Below are 9552 nucleotides of genomic sequence, written 5' to 3'. Positions count from 1 at the left end.
GATTTCTCAAACGATTCATCGACAGGCGCAGACGTTGTTAGAATCCATACTGTGACAATGCATCAAACCTTATCGGTGCTAGAAATTGGTTGATGGATTTGTCAAAAAAGTGGGATCGATTTATATTTCATTTCGCCAAGGGTTCCACATTTCGGTGTCCTGTGGGAAGAACCCGTCAAATCTGCCAAAAATTTGTCTGCTCGCGGTGTGTGCAGTGCTGCATTCACGTACGAGGAATTAGAACCTCTAGTGATAGAAATAGAAGTCGTGCAAAACTCATGTGCGTTCCGATATCAGAAAACTACAATAATGAGTGCTTTAACGCCGGACCACTTTTGGATGGACGAGCCCGTCACAGCATAGGCTGATCTTAACGTACATTCCAGTAACAAGAATCTGAGTATATAGTAGAACATGGTTTCCCATCTGAGGTCAGAGTTCAGGAAACGATGGCCATTTGAATGCCCAAACGGACTTCAATATCGTACATATGGAAGCACCATGCAGAAAATGCAAAACCCAGTACAACGACCATAATAAAAGCAAATAATATCTCACCACATCAGTGGGTACTAGACAGCGGACCAGTGGGAGTAGTGGGTGTTAGAACAGCTAATGGTTTCTGCAAACTTCCTGAGAATCGACTAGTCTCTCTTTTAGTTATGGACGCGCGATACTCCGATCCCAGAAGATGCGATGTCCGTCGAACTAACGCCTAGTTCCCCATAAAAGAGATGCAGGTAAACATTAACATATGTAGCACAAATATCACTAGACTCTCCCTAAATTAAGCGGGAATCATTTGTCTCAGTCACGGATATATAGCAGGAAATGATCACTCACTTTCAAGGCACTACACTCAATCACGATATCAATTTTTTTTGTGAGCATACGTCAGTCAACTCAATTATTAATTGTTGTCAGCTTCTCTGTGGAATTCCAACGCATGGAAGTAAACTATCAAACACACTTTAAAGATCCGACCCAAGAAAAAAATATATTAAGGGGACAGCAGATTCCTCAAACTCCAACATGAAAGATATTAGAACTTCGTGATGACAAAAGGGGCATTGATTTTGGCGTTCATTGCTTTAGTCATCCTTTTGGCACATAGAGTTTGGCAACTCTGCTCGCACTGTGGTCATATTTTCTACGTTGTGTGCAGAAATTTTGTAATTTCCTTTTTTTTTTTTTGTTATTGCTTTGTTGCGTTGTACGATTTTAAAGACTAAGCAATTATAAAAGTATTAAAGTTTATTGAAATATATTGAACTTTTTGTGTTAATAGCATTTTGGGTTTCACGATCATCACTTGGTTCTCCCGTTGAAAAATCTCTTTCTTATATTTTGTGTATTGTTGCCTCCGAGTAACTGCGTTGGTGTGCGGCGCTTACAGTTTTCCCCTTTGTTTAATGTGTTTTTGATAGTGTGAAGTTTGCGTGTAATTTAAAAGATCAATTTTGAACACATGATAACCTTTTTTGTTCCTTTTTTTTACAATCTCTCTGCGCAAGTCGCACGAGCTGCATAATTAATTTTATTTTATTTAATAGATATCAACGGTTATTTAAATTTTGTTAATATCCAGAAAAATTTTTGACAATTGATTTCCGAATAAAATGTCAATAAATGGTTTTGCTAATGTCCAAAAAAAAAACTTGCTATTGTCTTTAAAAGGAATTTAGTCTCAAATTATGTCCTTTTAAACACAGTCATATCTGGTCTTTTCAGCTAGTTAACTAAACGATACATAATCAATGTCAATATTTTCCAATATCTTGTTAAAAATTGAAACTACGACATTTATGCAGCCTTTTGTGTTTCTGTTGTCAATAGCAGCAATTACGCTGTCAATTAGTAGCCATTTGCCTGCTTGCTTTTTCATCCTCATTGATTATAAATTTTGTTAATAGTTACATGATATGACATCACACTCTACCAAACGTTTGCAAAGCATTTACAATGCTGTGGTTTTAGGTGAACATGAACTACGGCATACAGGCCAATGTATATGTACGAAAAAAATCGAGCAATACAGAGGTAAGAAATATGATTTGCTTTCCTTTCATTATGCATTTGGTATTAAAAAATTATAAATTTTATGTTCGCAATGCTTCAATAAATTTCAGCAAAAATATTCTATGAAGGTACTTTGTACTATTTTATTCTATATTCTAGAGAATAATCTGCAATATATTTGAAGGTATGGAACCAATCCAATAAAATAAATAGCTAATGTGCCGTGTACAATAACTCATATGTTATGTGCATGCAAATAAAATTAAGAACTGTGTGAATAATAAGCAAATTAGATGAAGAAAAATTGTTCTTACAAAATAATTTTTTTAATAATAAAAAATTCTTCCATATTTTTTAATATGAAGATTTTCATTGAAATGTATTGAAGCAACTAGTGAATATACAATTTAAAATTATTAAATACCAAATAAGCCATGAAAGAAAAAAAAATCACACTTTCTACCTAAATTACTTAATTTCTTCGTATATATATATCTATAAAATATTGTCGTTCTTTATACAATATTGCTTTCCCCTTATTCTTCAAAATAAACTGCAGTGAAAAAAGCTATGACGATAGTGATACGTAATGAAAAGAAAGAGATTATCTTTCTTCGTCGTTGAAACAAACGAAAGTTAGTAATCACGGCACTAATTATATATCATTTAGTTAACTAACTCCATTTTGGACGGCGTAGCTTGTGGAACATTTAGTTCAGAGTTATGTGTAGCTTTCGCAGTTCAAAGTTTATTTCGAAAAAATAATCGCAAAATAAAAAATAGATTTGACGTCTGTTGGTTTATAATGGCACAATCAATAATAAAAGAGTATAAACGTAAATAAAAATAAGGCTGTATAATATTTTTGACTATGTAAAATTACGTGAAATACTTTTAACAGGAAAAACAAAAAGAAAAACCGAATACTTACACATATTGTGGGCGATGCAATTTCCTAAAATTCGAATGAGTTGTGGTTAATAAAGTGCAGGCAATTTTAATCGTAAATATATAATTTTTACCCGTCCCAAGAAAAATCTCCGATAATTCCCTAACATTCATGATCAAAAAATGTTCAATGTGGAAGAGAAAATTGCGCGAACCAATAAACAAAAATAAGCAGTAGTTTAATATCGAGAAAAATAACAAAATGTAAGTTTTTCTTTAGCTACTTCCATAAATCCTTTCCAGTAGTCATTGGTGCTTGCAGATCAATTATAAATGGGCGCAATGCTATGCGGAATGGCGAAAAGTAAGTTCTCAGAAATTGTGCTAACATTTTGCATTTATTTTATTTTTACCTCGTTTTCAGGTCTGTGGCCCGCAAATACGAGGGTCTGTGGCTGGCGTACAAACAAAACCGCGGGCCTTACCGTCCTTAAGTGGAACACAACCATGAGTACAATTGTAAAATAAATTGGTGAATTGTTTTTTATATATGCTGAGAAGCCCTCACGTGATAGATTGTGGCGCCGAGAATAGAATTCCAAGTAGGGAACGAAAGTGAGTATATATAAGTAATTTTCATTTCTTCAAATACTTATAACCATATAACCCATTAGGGAGCACATTGAGAGTGGTCAACGATACAACGAAAAACAGTCGCAAAATCAACAGCGAGTGGTGGAGGTGATAACCTTATTAGACTAAGGAAGACTTTACGTCGTTCCATCTTAACAAGCTACCGCTAGCTAAGGAAGAGAACAATTTAATTCGATCGCGTAAATTCGATAACCAAGATTCAGATTAAGTTAACTCAATTTTCTCATATATTTTCATTCATTTTTTGCATTGTGAACTTGAACTTTGAATTTGACCCTTTTATTTTATATATAAATCTAACTATAATGAATATATAGTGTTTTAAAGTATAGTAAATTTGTTTTTTTTTTAATCAGTTTCTGAAAATTGAAATAAACTCCAACTCTTGTTGGAGTCATTAAAGTGGATTTATTCCTTCTGTTTTTTATTCCAATATAACTCAGAAGATATGCCGGTTCTTATTTATTTATTTATTTTAATTCTACTTATACATGAAACATAACCAAACAAATAACAGTCGAGTTCAATTGGCACTTAAAGCAAAACTTATATTAAATGAATAATAAAACTTAGTGTAGGTACAATAAAACAAATAAGAAGGAAAAAAAAAAAAGAAAAAAAGCATGTACACAACCAGCATAGAGCCATACTTACAACCGATACAGGACCAAATTGCAAATGAACGCCGAAGCCATCGCAAACATGCAAAAGCCTGGCAACCGATAATACTTAACAACAATTCATCTTCCAATCGTAACGATTTTTAAGGATAGAAGATAGTTTAAGTAAGACATAGGTAAATCGCGCGTATTAAGCTATGTTGCTTTAATGGACTTTAAAGATTCCGATAACGAGAATAAGTGACAGACGTCATTTAGGTTCTTGCAAACTACTCTGAGCGGATTAAACAGCTCATAATTCTATTTACACTGACTAAGCTTAACCAAGATAAAGTGCCTAGAGAAGCGGTTAGGGACATTAAAGCTTATTTCACCAAGTAATGAAGGCGAGTCAATAGCACCATTTATTACTTTGATTACAAAGGAGACGCCAAGAACAAACCTATGTTTATCAAGAGACGCAAGGACAGCAGAAGCAACCTATTTTCATAGGGAGGAAGAGAGGCAATCAGATCCCAACCCAAATTTCTAAGGGCAAACACCAAGAATTGCTTTTGAACAGATCCAATTGAATCTACACAGCACCTATATGAAGGAGACCACACAACAGAGGCATACTCGAGTAGGGGTCTAACCAAACACATGTACAGCCTTTTCGTAATGTAGGGATCATCAAGCTCTTTGGATCATCTCTTTATAAAACCAAGCGCGGACCTAGCTTTGCTTATCGAGAGCTCAATATGCAAGTTGAAACGTAGTGATAGTTGGTCCACAACTGTAGATTGGGGAAGACTTCTTCAAGATTTATTGATGAGTTGTAATTGTATGACCAAGGCGAATTCTCGAAAATGTTTGGATCTTGGTTTTCTCAACATTTGTTGGACATAAAAGTGGAGTTAATTGAGTCAGTCTGGCAACTGACGCGCGCGAGATCGTACGCTTTTGTTAGTTTTATTGCTAAAATTTTTTTGTTTTCGTTTTATACGCGTTTAAAACTGGGTTTATGTAAAAGTATAAAAGGTTTCAACGTGTAAAGTGTAAAAGTTCATTAATTACGTTAAAATTTTTGTGATTTTCGTTTTGGTTCTTGCGATTAGCCCTTGTGATCGCAATAGTAAATCTCTTTCGAGTCATTTCTAGTTTTTTCTTTTGAGTTTTTTTTATTTTTTTTATTTTCTTCCTTTGGTGTGAATAGCTTTTCTCTTGGCTTGTTTACCGTTGCTTTAGTAGCGTAGATCTTACTTGTAATTTAAGAGAAAATTTAAGAGAAAATTTTTCTGATTTGTATTCTCTCTTTTTTTCGTGCTTCCAGTTTGGTTTTGCTTTGTCTTGTTCTTTTGCTCTCTTGTTACAGTGACAACGTAACGGAGAAGTTTTATTAAATTTCTTATATTTGTAGATAAACTTAGAGTAGTGGATTCTTTTGAATTTTTTTCTTTTTGGTCCTAATAATTCACTTCTTTCTTTTCGTTGACTTGACATGGAGTGCTTATATACACCATGTCGCGCAAAAACAGTCCCGGAATCGGATAGATTCGTTTCTTGTTGGCTCTGCGAGCGCTTTGGTCATGCAAATGCATGAGAATGCCGGCATTCTCGGCCATGCTGCTGACGCAGTCGCTGATCCGTCTAAAGGCTTAAGATGGTCATATCCTGACTGTAGGCAGCGGTACATTGTCTTTTATAAACTTTTCACGGAGACCCGTTATGGTTTCTCGGAATTGAGTAGAAGTCTCGGCTGCTTGTGGGAAAAGTTTGAGCTCATTAAGTCTAGGTTTGATGAGTGTCGCTTTATTGGACACTCATCTTCTACTCGTAGCGTAGCGTGTGGGACGTCACCTCTGGCTTTCTCCAAATCTAATTCATTGGTACAAGTTACCGCTCCCTCTAACTCTAAAATGAACAGTAATGTTTCCGATATTGCTGAGTTGGTTGGTGGAAAAACAGTTACAAACAAACCGGCAAGTCCATCGGTTTTAAGCTACGCTGAAGTGGCAAGGGTATCTCCGCCCAGAGCCGCCACTCACTCTAATCAAGCGCCGTCGCCTAAAAGTAATGAAGAGAAAAATAAATCAGCCTCTGTTCAAATGTGAACGCTGGTCACCAGACTGGCCAAGTCGCACAAGCTGCTGGTGCAAGGGCGATAACGCCATCTATATTCTCCCCAACTCTAAACTCCCCAACCGTGAACCCTCCTGTTCCAAGTAATGACATTTGCTTGAGGGCAGTTCCTCCCAAAAAAGCAATATTTGTGTCAAGACTGGCACCTGAAACATCGGTGGATAACATAAAAAGTTATCTGGCGACGAAAGTCCCGTCAGTCAACTTAAAGCGCGTTAGCATTTTCAAAATGGCTCCTTCTCAATCTAGGGCAATCTCCTCTTTTAAAATACTAGTTCCGACAGAAAACAGTGATATGTTGTTAAACAAACCATTGTGGCCAGTAGGATCCTTAATTAAGGAATTTATCTCTCGAAATCGTCCCCTTAATACCAAAGCAATAGACTTGTCGCCTTCAAAAAACTAAATGTTTCTTTAGGCTCAATATCTCTCGTTCCTCAAAATGTTAGGGGCCTTAATTCAAAAATTCGTTCTACTTTTCTAAATTCATTCAGCACGGAGTTTTTCTGTATTGCCTTCACCGAAACTTGGCTAAAATCCAATCTTCATTCGTCGGAACTTTTCCATAGTTCGTTCCAGGTTTTCAGAAAGGATCGAGTGAATCGTATTGGTGGGGTTGTTTTAATTGCCATATCTGCATCAGTCCCGTCCAATTTAATTGAATTTCCCACTTCTCCTGACGTTGAATTTATTGCCATTCGTGCGATAATGCCTAGTAAACAGCTATTTGTTAACTGCTCTTATATTCCCCCAAATTCTGATATCTCCATTTACAAGAAACACGCTGCCCTCATTTGTGAAGTGGCCAAACGGTCTAGACTTAACGATTTGGTCGTTGCATTGGGTGACTTCAACTTGCCTCAAGTCACTTGGTGTAACAGTGATAATTCTGGCTGGTTTGATTCCTACTTCAACGTCTGATAGGATTGTTGTGCTCTTTAATGAATTGTTTGATCACAATTTGGTTCAATATAATCGTACCCCTAATTGTAATTGATCTCTGCTTGGCCAACTTTCCTGAGATTAAGGCAAATCGTTGCCCACGTTTTAGTTTACCTGAGGACCCTTATCATCCATTAAAGTGCATTTCCTTTCAACATGTGAATGATGGTTCGTTGAACTGCCTTAATGTGCCAAATCAAACTTTTTTAAATATATGTTATGATTTTCATAAAATCAATATTGTATTGCTAAAACATCGTCTTTCACATATGAGGCTTGATTTCTCAAACGGATATATTGAAAGCTTATTGTGATCGTTCTACAATATATTACATCTAGCTATTGCTGCATCTGCTCCGATTAAGCAGTGCCGACCTCGAAGCAGGTGTCCCCCTGGTTTAATAAGATAATTAAATATTACAAGAGTAGAAAAAGCACGCTATTCAAAAAATATTCGAAAAGTGGCTCTGCGCTCGACTATTTCGCTTACTCGGTGGCGAGGCATAGATTTAACTCCCTCAACCACTATTATTACTGCAGACACCTTCAGTTCATTAAATCTTCTCTGTTTGCTAATCCTAAATACTTTTTTAAATTGCTTAACTCTAAAAGAAAAATTTCCACATATCTCGCTCATGTTTCTTTTAATGGCTCTGATTCCTCGGATGATTTTAAATCTCAAATCTGTTTGCTGAGGATTTCCGACGAAACTTTTTTGTTGCTAATTTCGATTTATCAGCAAACTACCCATATCCTATAACTAACTCTGTCTCAATTCCTAACTTGGTAATTTCGGAAGATGACGTTTTTGAAGGAATGAGTCCTCTAAAATATTGTTTTGCGTCAGGACCTGATGGAATTCCATCTTGTGTACTTAAATCTTGCGCTGTCGAGTTATGTGGTGTGATCTCAAAGATTTTTAACATGTCCTTGTATTTAGGTGTTTTCCCTTCATGTTGGAAGAGTAGTTTCCTTGTTCCTATCCACAAGAGTGGAAGTAGACAATTTGTTGAGAACTACAGAGGCATAGCCAAGTTGAGGGTCTTGCCCAAGTTGTTCGAGCGAATTGTGGCTCAGCACTTGGCCTCTGCCATTAATTCGTATATTTCTTCGCACCAGCACGGCTTTCGGAAAGGGCGATCTACAGTCGCTAACTTGTTAGAGTTTACTTGTCACGTTTTCAAGGCTTTTGCTAGTGGCTCTCGCACAGATGTGATATACACTGATTTAAGCAAAGCGTTTGATATGGTTAACCATAACTTACTTATCTTTAAACTCCAAACCTCTGGCTTCACTTTCTATTTAGTGAAATCTCTCTTATCTGCACAACAGATCCTTCAGGGTTTTGTTCAACTTCATCACCTTGGATGAATTCCCCGTTATGTCTGGCGTACCTCAAGGAAGTCACTTAGGTCCCATTTTATTTAGTTTATACATTAACGATCTCCCATCGGTGGTTAATTCCAGTCAGATCTTAATGTATGCGGATGATGTGAAACTGTTTTCTTCTTTCTCTGTTAAATCGCAATCACATCAGCTTCAAGGTAACTTGGATAATTTTGTTGCATGGTGCTCTGTGAATCTTCTGAAACTAAATCTAAGTAAATGTAAGAAGCTTTCTTTCTCAAGAAGAAAGTCATTCATTACTCAGTATTTCATAGATTTGCATAAGTTGGAGGACGTCGATTCGATCACAGAATTAGGCGTTCTATTTGACCATAGGTTACGTTTTAACTTGCATATTGAGCTCTCGATAAGCAAAGCTAGGTCCGCGCTTGGTTTTATAAAAACGTGGTACAAAGAACTTGATGATCCCTACATTACGAAAAGGCTGTATATGTGTTGTATACTGGCTTCTATCCTTAAAAGTCGTTACGATTGGAAAATGAATTGTTGTTAAGTATTACCGGTTGCCAGGTTTTTGCATGTTTGCGATGGCTTAGGGGTTCATTTTCAATTTGGTCCTGTATCGGTTGTAAGTATGGCTCTATGCTGGTTGTGTACATGCTTTTTTTCTTTTTTTTTTTCCTTCTTATTTGTTTTATTGTACCTACACTAAGTTTTATTATTCATTTAATATAAGTTTTGCTTTAAGTGCCAATTGAACTCGACTGTTATTTGTTTGGTTATGTTTCACGTATAAGTAGAATTAAAATAAATAAATAAATAAATAAATAAATGGAAGAGTAGTGTTGATAATGGTATTGTAAATTTCCGTTTGCAATTTTCTCTTTAACTTTTCTTCCAATGTATCTTTGAAAATCCAACTTTTCCATGACATCATCCATAATTAGAGGAGCAGAAGCAG

General features: G+C 36.0%; 1 long non-coding RNA gene across 2 annotated transcripts; it reads left to right on the top strand.

Annotated features, from left to right (window-relative positions):
- The first annotated feature begins 2354 nt into the window (after positions 1 to 2354).
- Positions 2355 to 3828, top strand: LOC119643556. 2 transcript variants are annotated; one of them, XR_005248329.1, is made up of 4 exons: positions 2355 to 2855; positions 2921 to 3271; positions 3332 to 3522; positions 3582 to 3828. It is a non-coding gene; the product is annotated as an uncharacterized LOC119643556 (long non-coding RNA). The 2 variants fall into 2 exon arrangements; XR_005248328.1 differs by having other exon boundaries at positions 2358 to 3271.
- Positions 3829 to 9552: the final 5724 nt, after the last annotated feature.

This window comes from Glossina fuscipes, unplaced genomic scaffold (genome assembly GCF_014805625.2).
Source record: "Glossina fuscipes isolate IAEA_lab_2018 unplaced genomic scaffold, Yale_Gfus_2 61245, whole genome shotgun sequence".
Lineage (NCBI taxonomy): Eukaryota > Metazoa > Arthropoda > Insecta > Diptera > Glossinidae > Glossina > Glossina fuscipes.
Note: the sequence above shows the minus strand (reverse complement) of the source record. Positions and strands in the feature narration are given on the sequence as shown.